The sequence below is a fragment of the Carettochelys insculpta genome, chromosome 22 (assembly GCF_033958435.1).
Source record: "Carettochelys insculpta isolate YL-2023 chromosome 22, ASM3395843v1, whole genome shotgun sequence".
Taxonomy (NCBI): Eukaryota; Metazoa; Chordata; order Testudines; family Carettochelyidae; genus Carettochelys; species Carettochelys insculpta.
Window position 1 is genome coordinate 945,328 of NC_134158.1, and position 10,670 is coordinate 955,997.

At 55.8% G+C, this 10,670-nt stretch overlaps 1 protein-coding gene across 1 annotated transcript in view; it reads right to left on the minus strand.

Annotated features, from left to right (window-relative positions):
* Positions 1-10,670, minus strand: part of LOC142024882 (E3 ubiquitin-protein ligase TRIM11-like) — a 151,801-nt gene that overhangs the window by 107,747 nt on the left and 33,384 nt on the right. The window lies entirely within an intron of this gene.

A 10,670-nucleotide genomic window follows, 5' to 3' on the forward strand; every position in this document is an offset into this window, starting at 1 on the left:
GATGGCAGAAGGTTCAGTGTGTGTGTGTGTGTGTTGGGGGGTTGGGAGGTCTCAGGGGCTGACCGTGGGCAGCCACAGCTGCAGAGGTGGATCTGATCTGGGCTGGGGGCAGGTCTGGGCCGTGCTGCTCTGCCCTGGCAGCTCCTCGTGTGTGTGGGGGTGCGTGGGGGATTCATGTTGTGGTTTCTGGCACCAGCGTCTCTGGGGAGGCCACTTGGGCCGGGCTGGCGTCTGCAGCCCCAGCGTTAGCTCCTGCGTGGAGGTGTCTTCCATAGCCCAGGGGAAGGGAACAGGCCAGAGAGCTGGGTCTGGCCCTGGACTGAGCTGACCTTGGCCCCATGTGGGGGAGAACTGGCCCCAGCACTGAGGTGTGGGGGCTGTTGGGGCCAGCCCCAGCTCTGGGATGGGGCACTGGGTGTGGGGGGCTCGGGCCAGCCTGCAGCACTGAGCCAGGCCCCAGGGTGAGCTCGGGGGGTCCAGCCCCAACCTCAGCTCTGGAGGGGGAGGTCATGGGGGCTGGGGCTGGGCCTGGCCCCAGGTGAGCTGAGCAGAGGGGCAGTGGGGACGAAGTGCCACAGGGGAACCGTGGCAGCGGCCCTGGGGTGAGCGGGGGAGCTCGGCCTGAGCTAGGGGGTGGCCACAGCTTTGGGGTGGGGGTTGGGGGGGTCACTCTCAGGGAATAATGGAATAAAACACCCGGTGCTGGGACCGGGGACGTCGCAGTGGGCAGGAAGCCCAGCCCCAGCCCAGCGCCCTGCACACCCCACACGCTCAGCCCCCGGCCGGAGAGCTCTGCCCTCGGGCAGCGCCGGGTGGCGTCCGTCAGGGCGGCGGGTGCTCAGGACCTGCGGCCGTTGGCCTGCGGGGAGCCCTCGGGGGGCGCTGAGGAGTCCCTGGGCGGTGGGAGCGGAGGGAGGCAGCGGCTGGGCGGCGGGGGCAGGGGTGCGGATGGGGCGTGAGGGGACAGACGGGCAGGTGGGAGGACGATCTCCTCCTTCCCCTCCCTTGGCAGGCAGCAGCCGGCCGGCGCTGGGCAGCGTGACGCCCGCGCTGGCTCTGCCCTGGGCCAGACAGCGCTGCTGCTGCGGGGGTGGGGGCAGAGCCGGGCAGCCGCCCTGGGATGTCCGTCCGTCCGTCACCGGCTCTGACAGACACCTGGGGGGGGGACCTGCCCCTGGCGCCCTGGGGGGCAAACAGCTCTGAGGGGATGGAACGCTGAGGGAAAAGGGCGGGAAAAACCGGTTAGTTCCGGTTCCAGCCGCCAGCGCCCGACCCCCCCCCCCCCCCCGCACAGCTGCGCCCAGGGGGGTCCCGGTCACACGGGCCGACTCCACTCCAGTGTGACACGATTAGAGCCCCAGAGTCGCTATTTAACCCCGGCTTAACACAGCCTCTGACCGGGGTGCGGGCGGAGGAGCTGTGGCTGTCGGGAACCTGCAAATTCCCCCCGTGTCTGTGGTAAGCAGGAGCTGAGCCGATCTGAGCAGCGGCGCCTCAGTCCGGGCAGGGAGGGCGCCTGGAGCCAGGACCCCCCTGTGCCCAGCCCCCGGGCTGTGTGCAGACCTCCCTCAGGGGCACACGAGGTGTCAGTCTGGCCCTGTCTGCTCCTCCATCTCACTCTGCCTGGACGAAGCCCCATGCGGTGGTGGTAAGTCCCTGCCTGACAGGGACAGATCTCCACAGAGCTGGGACTCTGCAGCCTCACCCTGGGCAAACGGCCTCCCTGCTTTTCAGGGGTTTGCCTGGTGCTTAGCCCAGCTCTGTCCAGCCAGTGCCCTCCCCAGGGCTCCCGGCCTGAAATCCCAGCCCAGATTTAAACCCTGGGAGCTTCTGGGGTTTGCATCACTGGTTAGTTCAACCTTCTCCCACACGGGCTGGTTGATTCAGCCCCGTGTGACTCCAGTGTCCTGTTCTGTGCTGCACCACTGATCGCTTCATAAACAACAGTGCAGCTGGGTGAGAACTGAGATCTCGCTCTAATCATCACTTCCATCCCTGCGCCTGAGCTGGTAACACGTTGGACTGTGACACACTCGCAGTGTGTGTAAATAAGGTTTCAGCTGCTTGGTGGCCCTGATGTCACAAAGTGATGGGACCACAGTCGTCTTGGGTTTGGGGTAGAAAAACACCCAGCTCCACCCCCCTCACATCCAAGTAAAACCTCCCACTCTGTTTCTCTTTGCGCAGGGAGAAATCCAGGCCCCTCTGAAGACTGTGAGAGACGAGAGAGAAAAGCTGCTGGGATTGAAAGCGACTGGAGAGGGGAAAATAACTGGCAGGTGCCCGTTATGAACCAGCAGAGACTGGCCTGGCGAGGTCTTTCTGGAGGCAGATTCCCCTGCATGCTTCTTGAACATGGGCTGGTTTGTGTTTTTCCGGATCAGGACCCAAGGGTATGTGGCCTGTCCCCTTTAAGAAGTGGGATGGCCAGTCCCCCTCCCATTTCATAATATGGGGATAGTTTGTGGGAGAGGACCAGGCTGACCCCACAAACTGCAAGTCTTGGGCTGGCCTGGAGCTTTGCAGCCACTGGCTGTGCTTTGTGGTGGGGCATCTGGTCTGCACAGCCCCAGTTTTGGGAACCAGCCTGTGGTCCCTGTGCTGGCCCCTCTCAGTGACCCCACCCCAGCACCTCTTCTCCCAAGGCCATGTCCCTGGCCAGGCCACAGAGCCAGAGCTGGGCTGCCCCTCATTGAGCCCAAGCTGTCCTGAAGAGACCTGACCCCTCCATCTGCCCTGGGTGGTGCACTCTGGGGAGGAGAGACACGGGCTGGGGATCTCAGGCCTCCCTATCCTTGACCCAGGTTAGGGGGAGAGTCAGAGGCTCCCCAGAGTGGCCAGGGCTCCCAGGCTGGTTAGAGGGCAGGCACTCTGCAGGAAGAGGAGGACTGGGGCAGGGCCATGGCAGGGGTAAGACGACTGGCGGTGGGGACAGGCAGAAAGCATTGCAAGATGGCTCCAGCTCGTGCTGCTCTCTGACCCCACTGCTCCTATTCTGGTTGGGAAATGTGGGGAGGTCCTACCCCACCCCTGGAGCAGCACAGCTGCAGAACAGCAGGAGCTGGAGACACCTTGTTGCATCTTCCCCATAACCGCTGGTGAATGTTCTTGCTGCTGGCTGGCCCCTCCCGCCCTGGGGGTGCTTGCAGCCCCATGGGCAACTTCCTACCCCATCACATAGACTCATAGGCTACGTCTACACGTGCAGCCAACATCGAAATAGCTTATTTCGATGTTGCGACATCGAAATAGTCTATTTCGATGAATAACGTCTACACGTCCTCCAGGGCCGGCAACGTCGATGTTCAACTTCGACGTTGCTCAGCCCAAAATCGAAATAGGCGCAGCGAGGGAACGTCTACACGTCAAAGTAGCACACATCGAAATAGGGATGCCAGGCACAGCTGCAGACAGGGTCACAGGGCGGACTCAACAGCCAGCCGCTCCCTTAAAGGGCCCCTCCCAGACACAGTTGCACTAAACAACACAAGATACACAGAGCTCACAACCGGTTGCAGACCCTGTGCCTGCAGCATAGATCCCCAGCTGCCGCAGAAGCAGCCAGAAGCCCTGGGCTAAGGGCTGCTGCCCACGGTGACCATAGAGCCCCGCAGGGGCTGGAGAGAGACCATCTCTCAACCCCCCAGCTGATGGCCGCCATGGAGGACCCAGCAATTTCGACGTTGCGGGACGCGGATCGTCTACACGGTCCTTACTTCGACGTTGAACGTCGAAGTAGGGCGCTATTCCTATCTCCTCATGAGGTTAGCGACTTCGACGTCTCGCCGCCTAACGTCGAAGTTAACTTCGAAATAGCGCCCGATGCGTGTAGACGCGACGGGCGCTATTTCGAAGTTGGTGCCGCTACTTCGAAGTAGCGTGCACGTGTAGACGCAGCTATAGAGTCCCAGGGCTGGAAGGGACCTCAAGAGGTCATTGAGTCCAACCCCTGCCCAAAGCAGGATCAACCTCAACTAAATCATCCCAGCCAGGACTTTGTTAAGCTGGGACTTAAATACCTCTAGGGATGGAGATTCCACCACCTCTCCAGGTAACACATTCCAGTGCTTCACCACTCTCCTGGTGAAAGTTTTCCCTAATATCCAACATACAGCACTCCCTCTGTCACTTGAGACCATTGCTCCTTGTTCTGCCATCCCTCACCACAGAGAACAGCCTCTCCCCATCCACTTTAGGAATCCCACTTCAGGAAGTTGAAGGCTGCTATCAAATGGCCCCTCACTCCTCTCTTCTGCATACTAAACAAGCCCAAGTCCCAGAGCTTCTCCTTGCAGGTCATGTGCTCAAGCCCCCAATCATTCCGGTTGCCCTCTGCTGAACCCTCTCCAATGGATTCACATATTTCTATACTGGGGGGCTCAGGGTAGTAGTAGTAGTAGGCATCCTTCAGTCTACATAGACTATGGATCGCGCCCTTCGTAGTTCCATGTGGAGTCATCATTTGCAGTGTCGACTGTGACTGTGAAGGCCCACATGAGAGCGACAGTCCTTGCTGCATCTGTTGCTTGTGTCCTGGGTGTCTGGCAGGTCCTTACTGTGCTTTCTGTGGGCTCCCTTCTCCTCTGCAAGCTGTCTGATCCTCATCTCACCCTTCTGAAGGCCCTTGTGTAGTTCCTGCCTCTGTCTCCTGCGATCGTCTGCCAGCTCCTCCCAGCTGTCCGGCTCGATGTCTACCTCCCTGAGGTCCCGCTTGCAAACATCTTTGTAGCGCAAATGGGGGCATCCGGGAGGTCTTTTGCCAGAGGCTAGCGCGCCATACAGGATGTCTTTTGGAATCCTTCCATCATTCATCCTGTGGACATGGCCAACCAGCGGAGCCGCCGCTGCCTGAGGAGGGTGTGCATGTTTGGGATTCCAGCTTGCTCAAGGACAGCAGTGTTGGACACTCTGTCCTTCCATGATATTCCCAGGATGCGCCTGAGGCAGTGCAAGTGGAAGATGTTCAGCCTCTTTCCCTGGGGGGTGTACAGGGTCCAAGACTTGCTGCCATAAAGGAGGGTGCTGAGGATGCAGGCTCTGTAGACTTGCATTTTGGTGTGGGTGTACAACTTGATGTTATTCCACACTCTCTCGCTGAGTCTGGACTGAGTTGCGGCTGCTTTTCCGATCCTCCTGTTCAGCTCAGACTCCAATGACAGGGTGTCAGTGATGGTGGACCCGAGGTACACGAACTCGTGGATGACCTCTAACGTATAGTTGTCAATGCTGATTGATGGAGGTTCAGCAACGTCCTAAGTAAGTACATTTGTCTTCTTTAGGCTGATGGAAAGCCCGAAGTCCTTGCGTGCTTTGGAGAACCGATCCAGCATTTCTGAAGCTGGTCTTCTGTGTGTGACACTACAGCAGCGTCATCTGCAAACAGCATACCTCTGATGAGGACTTCCCACACCATAGATTTAGCTTTCAGCCTTGCAAGATTAAACAGTTTCCCATCAGATCTTGTGTGCAAAAAGATGCCCTCTGTTGAAGATCCAACGGTGTGCTTCAGGAGGAGCACGAAGAAGATCCCGAACAATGTCGGAGCAAGGACGCATCCCTGTTTGACGCCGCTCCTGATTCTGAAAACATCCGATAATGTGCCGTCATATTGGATGGCTCCTCTCATGTCTTCGTGGAAAGGCTGGATCATCTTGAGTAACCGTGGTGGACAGCCTATCTTGTGGAGCAGTTTGAACAGTCCATCCCTGCTGACCAAGTCGAAGGCCTTGGTCAGGTCGACGAACGTAATAAAGAGTGGCTTCCTCTGCTCCCTGCATTTCTCCTGCAGCTGCCTCAGAGAGAAGGTGTCCTATGGAAATTAAAAGTACCCTCTGACTGCCCTGAACAGGAAAAGAGGGAAATCATTGTAACCAGAGTGGGAGGAAGAGTTATCGCTGCCCTCTCCCTGGAGCAAGCCGAGGAATGGTGCTCAAAATTTCCCACAGTCTGGACACAAAGAAAAACGGACCATGGGAAGATTAATGACTGTGTCAAAACTGTAGGTGAACTGGTGCCCCCGCACAGATGGTTCCCCACCCACAGGGAGCAGAAACCCAATTAATGCAAATCTTGCAAGACTTGGAACAACAGGAGTGATTAGAAAAACAAACTCTCCCTTTAACTCCCCCATGTGGCCAGTCTGAAAAGCAGACGGGAAATCCTGGCGACTTACTCTAGGCTACAGGGGGATCAATAAGGGATCCATCCCCACGGCCCCAATGGTACCAGATATGACACAGGTCATACAGAAAGTGCAGGCCGCCTCGAAGTACTTCTCCGTGATTGATCTGGCGAACAGCTTCTTCGCCAGACCCCTGCACCCGCACTCACGAGACAGGTTTGCATTTAACATGAAAGATCAGCAATTTGCCTTCTGTCGATTGCCACAGGGATTCTGGGATTCCGCCCCCCATTGCACACCCACATGTGGTGGCCATGTTGGGCCTCCTGAGCCCACAGGGAAGACCGTTTGTTTTCTCCTATGGAGACGATACTCTGATTTTGGGGGAAACTGTGGAACAAGTCCAACAGTTCCCTGAGAATGTTTTGTCACTAACCCAGGAAACAAGTTCAAGATGACCTTGGAGAAAGCCCAGTTAGTGCAGCCACAGGTAGCCTACTTGGGGATAGCGCTTGGGAGAGAGGGGAGCCAAGTGGATCAGCGCAAAGTGAAGGCATTAATAGACACGCCTGCCCCGACCGATGTGCATCCCGTACCAGTTCTACTGGGTGGGTTCAATTTCCTGAGACCTCATAGCTATAACTATGCAGAGATCACACTTCCCTCATGGAAGCTACGAAAGGAAAAGGCCCTGTGGGAACGGGGCCAGGCCAGGAGTCAGCGTTAAGCACTTTAACACCAAAAGCCGTCACGGCTCCAGCTTTACACTTCTCAGACAAATCAAAACCCTTTGCTATCAGACTGGCTGCAGACGAGGTCGCCTTAGCAGCTACGCTCCCGCAGAATGCCGACAAGGGCAGGTTAGTGCCAGTAGCCTGCGAGTCTCAAACACTCCAAGGTGCTGCGTTAAGTTTCGGCCTTTGTGAAGGTGAACGTTTAGCAGCAGTGTGGGCAATCCAGTCCTTTGAGCCATTTACAGGCACAGCGCCCGTTACAATTCAAAGTTCCCACGCCCCCCTCAAGCGTCTCTTACCCGGGAAGCCGATACTCCAATACGCGCCTGGCTCAATGGCCCCTCCTCCTGGTGAGCAGAGGGGTCACTGCGGAGAGGGTATCCGAGCCCGACCTCCTATCCCAGGCACTGACGGAGAAAGGAACTAGGCGTGAGTGCCCCCAGGTTACCTTAGAGCAGAGGATCGCATTGGCGGACGCCCCTGCAGGGGAGCTGCACACGGCAGGACAGGAGAGGCACATCCGGTTCACTGACGGCAGCTCCGTAGGGAAACGGTGTATGAAATACGCCGCCATTGACGTGGGGCAGGAAGCGATCCCAGGGCGCTCGGACCACGGCCCAGCGCAACAGGCGGAGCTCTGCGCCGCGTACCGAGTTTTAAAGCTACACGAGTGCTCACCCGGGCCAATCTGCTGCGCGCAGACGGTGCCGCCTGTGCGCGGGGCAGGCAGCGCTGGGTGCCGGCCTGGCAGAGAGGGGGGTGGAAGGGAGCAGGTGGGAAGGAGCTCGCGCACGGAGAGGAACGGAAATGGAGCCGTTCTTGGGGCGAGGAACCCGATCAGCGGAAGGTTTGGCACGTCGAAGCCCCCAGCAAAGAGCCGGGTGCGGCGGCTTTGTGGAAGGGCCGAGCCGATGCGTCGCCCGGCAGCACAGCGCAGCCGCTGTTACTAGGAGCCAGGGACGCTCCAGGGAGCACGTTTCTGACACACCCCTGCCAGCTGGTGACACAAACGATAATTGCAGCCGCACCCCCGGCAAGACAGAGAGGCGGGAACTCGTTAGTGTGGCGCACCAGCTCATGCAGGAGGGAGCAGAGGGGACCCTGAGGCGGTTAAGGCAGGTAGCAGACTGGGAAGGGATGGGGGACGATGTGAAAACAGGGGTGCACAACTGTGTCCGCTGTGCAAGGGACAAAGCTCGTTCCCCACGCTGGCAACCAATGATGCACCAAAGAAGGTCGGGCCCATGGCATCAGAGACAGATGGGTTCATTGACAAGTTTCCAGGAGCAAGGAGGGATTTCAGTATTTGTTGGTTATCATAGATTCCTTTTCAGGATGGACGTAAACGCTCCTCACTAGGGAGAACAGTGCTAGGGCTGCAGCTAAAAAGCTTTTTGCTGGAGTGGTGTGTCGGTGTGGAACTCCTGAGGTCACAGACTCAGACAACGGAGGTGCACTTGTGGGAGAAATTTTTACGATGAGGTTACGAGCCCCAGGAATCACCCAGAAGTTCCATATTCCATACGGACCCCAATCCTCTGGTCACGTGGGCTACGTCTACATGTGAAGCCAACAACGAAATAGGCTATTTCGATGAATAACGTCTACACGTCCTCCAGGGCTGGCAATGTCGATGTTCAACTTCGACGTTACGCGGCACCACATCGAAATAGGCGCTGCGAGGGAACGTCTACACGCCAAAGTAGCACACATCAAAATAAGGGTGCCAGGCACAGCTGCAGACAGGGTCACAGGGCGGACTCAACAGCAAGCCGCTCCCTTAAAGGGCCCCTCCCAGACACAGTTGCACTAAACAACACAAAATACACAGAGCCGACAACTGGTTGCAGACCCTGTGCCTGCAGCATGGATCCCCAGCTGCCGCAGCAGCAGCCAGAAGCCCTGGGCTAAGGGCTGCTGCCCACGGTGACCATAGAGCCCCGCAGGGGCTCGAGAGAGAGCGTCTCTCAACCCCTCAGCTGATGGTCACCATGGCGGACCCTGCTATTTCGAAGTTGCGGGACGCTCAACGACTACACGGTCCCTACTTCGACGTTGAACGTCGAAGTAGGGCGCTATTCCTATCCCCTCATGGGGTTAGTGACTTCGACGTCTCGCCGCCTAACGTCGAAGTTAACTTCGAAATAGTGCCCGGCGCGTGTAGCCGTGACGGGCGCTATTTCGAAGTTAGTGCCACTACTTCGAAGTAGCGTGCACGTGTAGACACGGCTGTGGAGAGAATGAACCGCACTATTAAAGAAGCGTTGCGGAAGGTAGTAAACCGTACTGTTAAGGATTGGCCTGAGAAGTTACCTTTAATTTTATCTGCCATTCGCAGTAGTGATAGGCTGAGAACTAAGATCCAGCCACATCAGGTCCTCTTCGGACAACCAATGAAGTTACTGATTGATCCTGAACTCTTTAATGTGCACCCCGAGGAACATCCCACAGCAACCCAGAATGACTATTTCCAATGGTTAAAACACTTACAGGAGGATAAAATCACACTGCAGTTTTGGGTCAATGAAGCCATTGAACATATGAATGAAAAACTGCAAAACCAAAGAGCTAATGAGCCTGTTTTATGGGAGGCTGGGAACCAAATAATGTACTTAAAGTTAGGGGAAAAGGATCATACCCTAGACTCCAAATGGGTCAGTCCATATTCCATAGTTGACCGCCTCAGCCCCTTGGTATATCGCATTGCAAAAGACAGTAAACTCAAATGGGTGCTTGGATCCCAAATAAACCTGTTTTAATAATATTTCATCCCCTTTAGGTAAAACCACCACCTGGAATCCTGCCGGCAGCTGATCACCTCCCATTAGCTTGATAGTATCATAAGCCAATTAACAGTTATATTTCTTTTTCTTTTTCCTGATTGCACAAGCGTTACAGGGAGAAAGAATCCCAGAACCAGAGCTCGAAAGTGCTGAGATGCTGATTCACAGAGGTCCATCCCAGGGAAAGATGAGAGCGCGGGATGAGGGATGGCTTGAGCTGCTTCGGGGGATTCTCTGCACTAAGCTCATTGAAGCGGTCATGGGAACAGATGCAGTCCTCCTTATAAATCAACATCTAAGGAACAACTCATTCCCTGACCACCAGTCATGGATCCCTACCGGTAACCCAGTGACCCTCACAGAATGGTATGATAAAAATACTCGCCATATTCTAAGACCTCCAGGGAATACCCACATGTACGCCTGGGAGGGAGAAGTGGGACTTAAAGTTCACCTCACAGACACTGCCAGGGTGAGAAAACACTGGAAAATAGGAGTAAAAATAGAAGGTTTTTTTGGGGATACGATGTGGGTTACAAATTACCCACTACTCCCATATGAGTGAGATGGGTTTATTAAATCAGGGACCGTGGTGAGTGTGATTGTCGGGTATTGCCCAATACCCAGTGGGGAGGAAACGAACTTGTGGTTTCCAGACATGTATACCAGGACTTGGAACAATAACTGTGCGTTTCTGAGGGGGACCCCAGGAAAGATGAAGAAACCTAAATTGTTTAAAACTCAAATCAACCCAGTTAAAAGTTTTATTAAATCCATGACGAGTAGAAATTAAAATCAGCATGGACTGGACTCAATTAAATGCGTCTAGAATGGAATCTAAATGTTTACTGTACTCCCTTCTTGTGCTGATGGCCTGGGTAAAGACACATCAACCCTCCAATGTTCGAGCAAAACAAGATGTGGCAGATACAACACTTGGAAGAATTGGTTTTGGAACAGGGATTATGAATACTGTAGATTCAGAGGTGATCAAAAACAAGTTGAGCAGCTTGTCACAGCTGCAAGATAGTC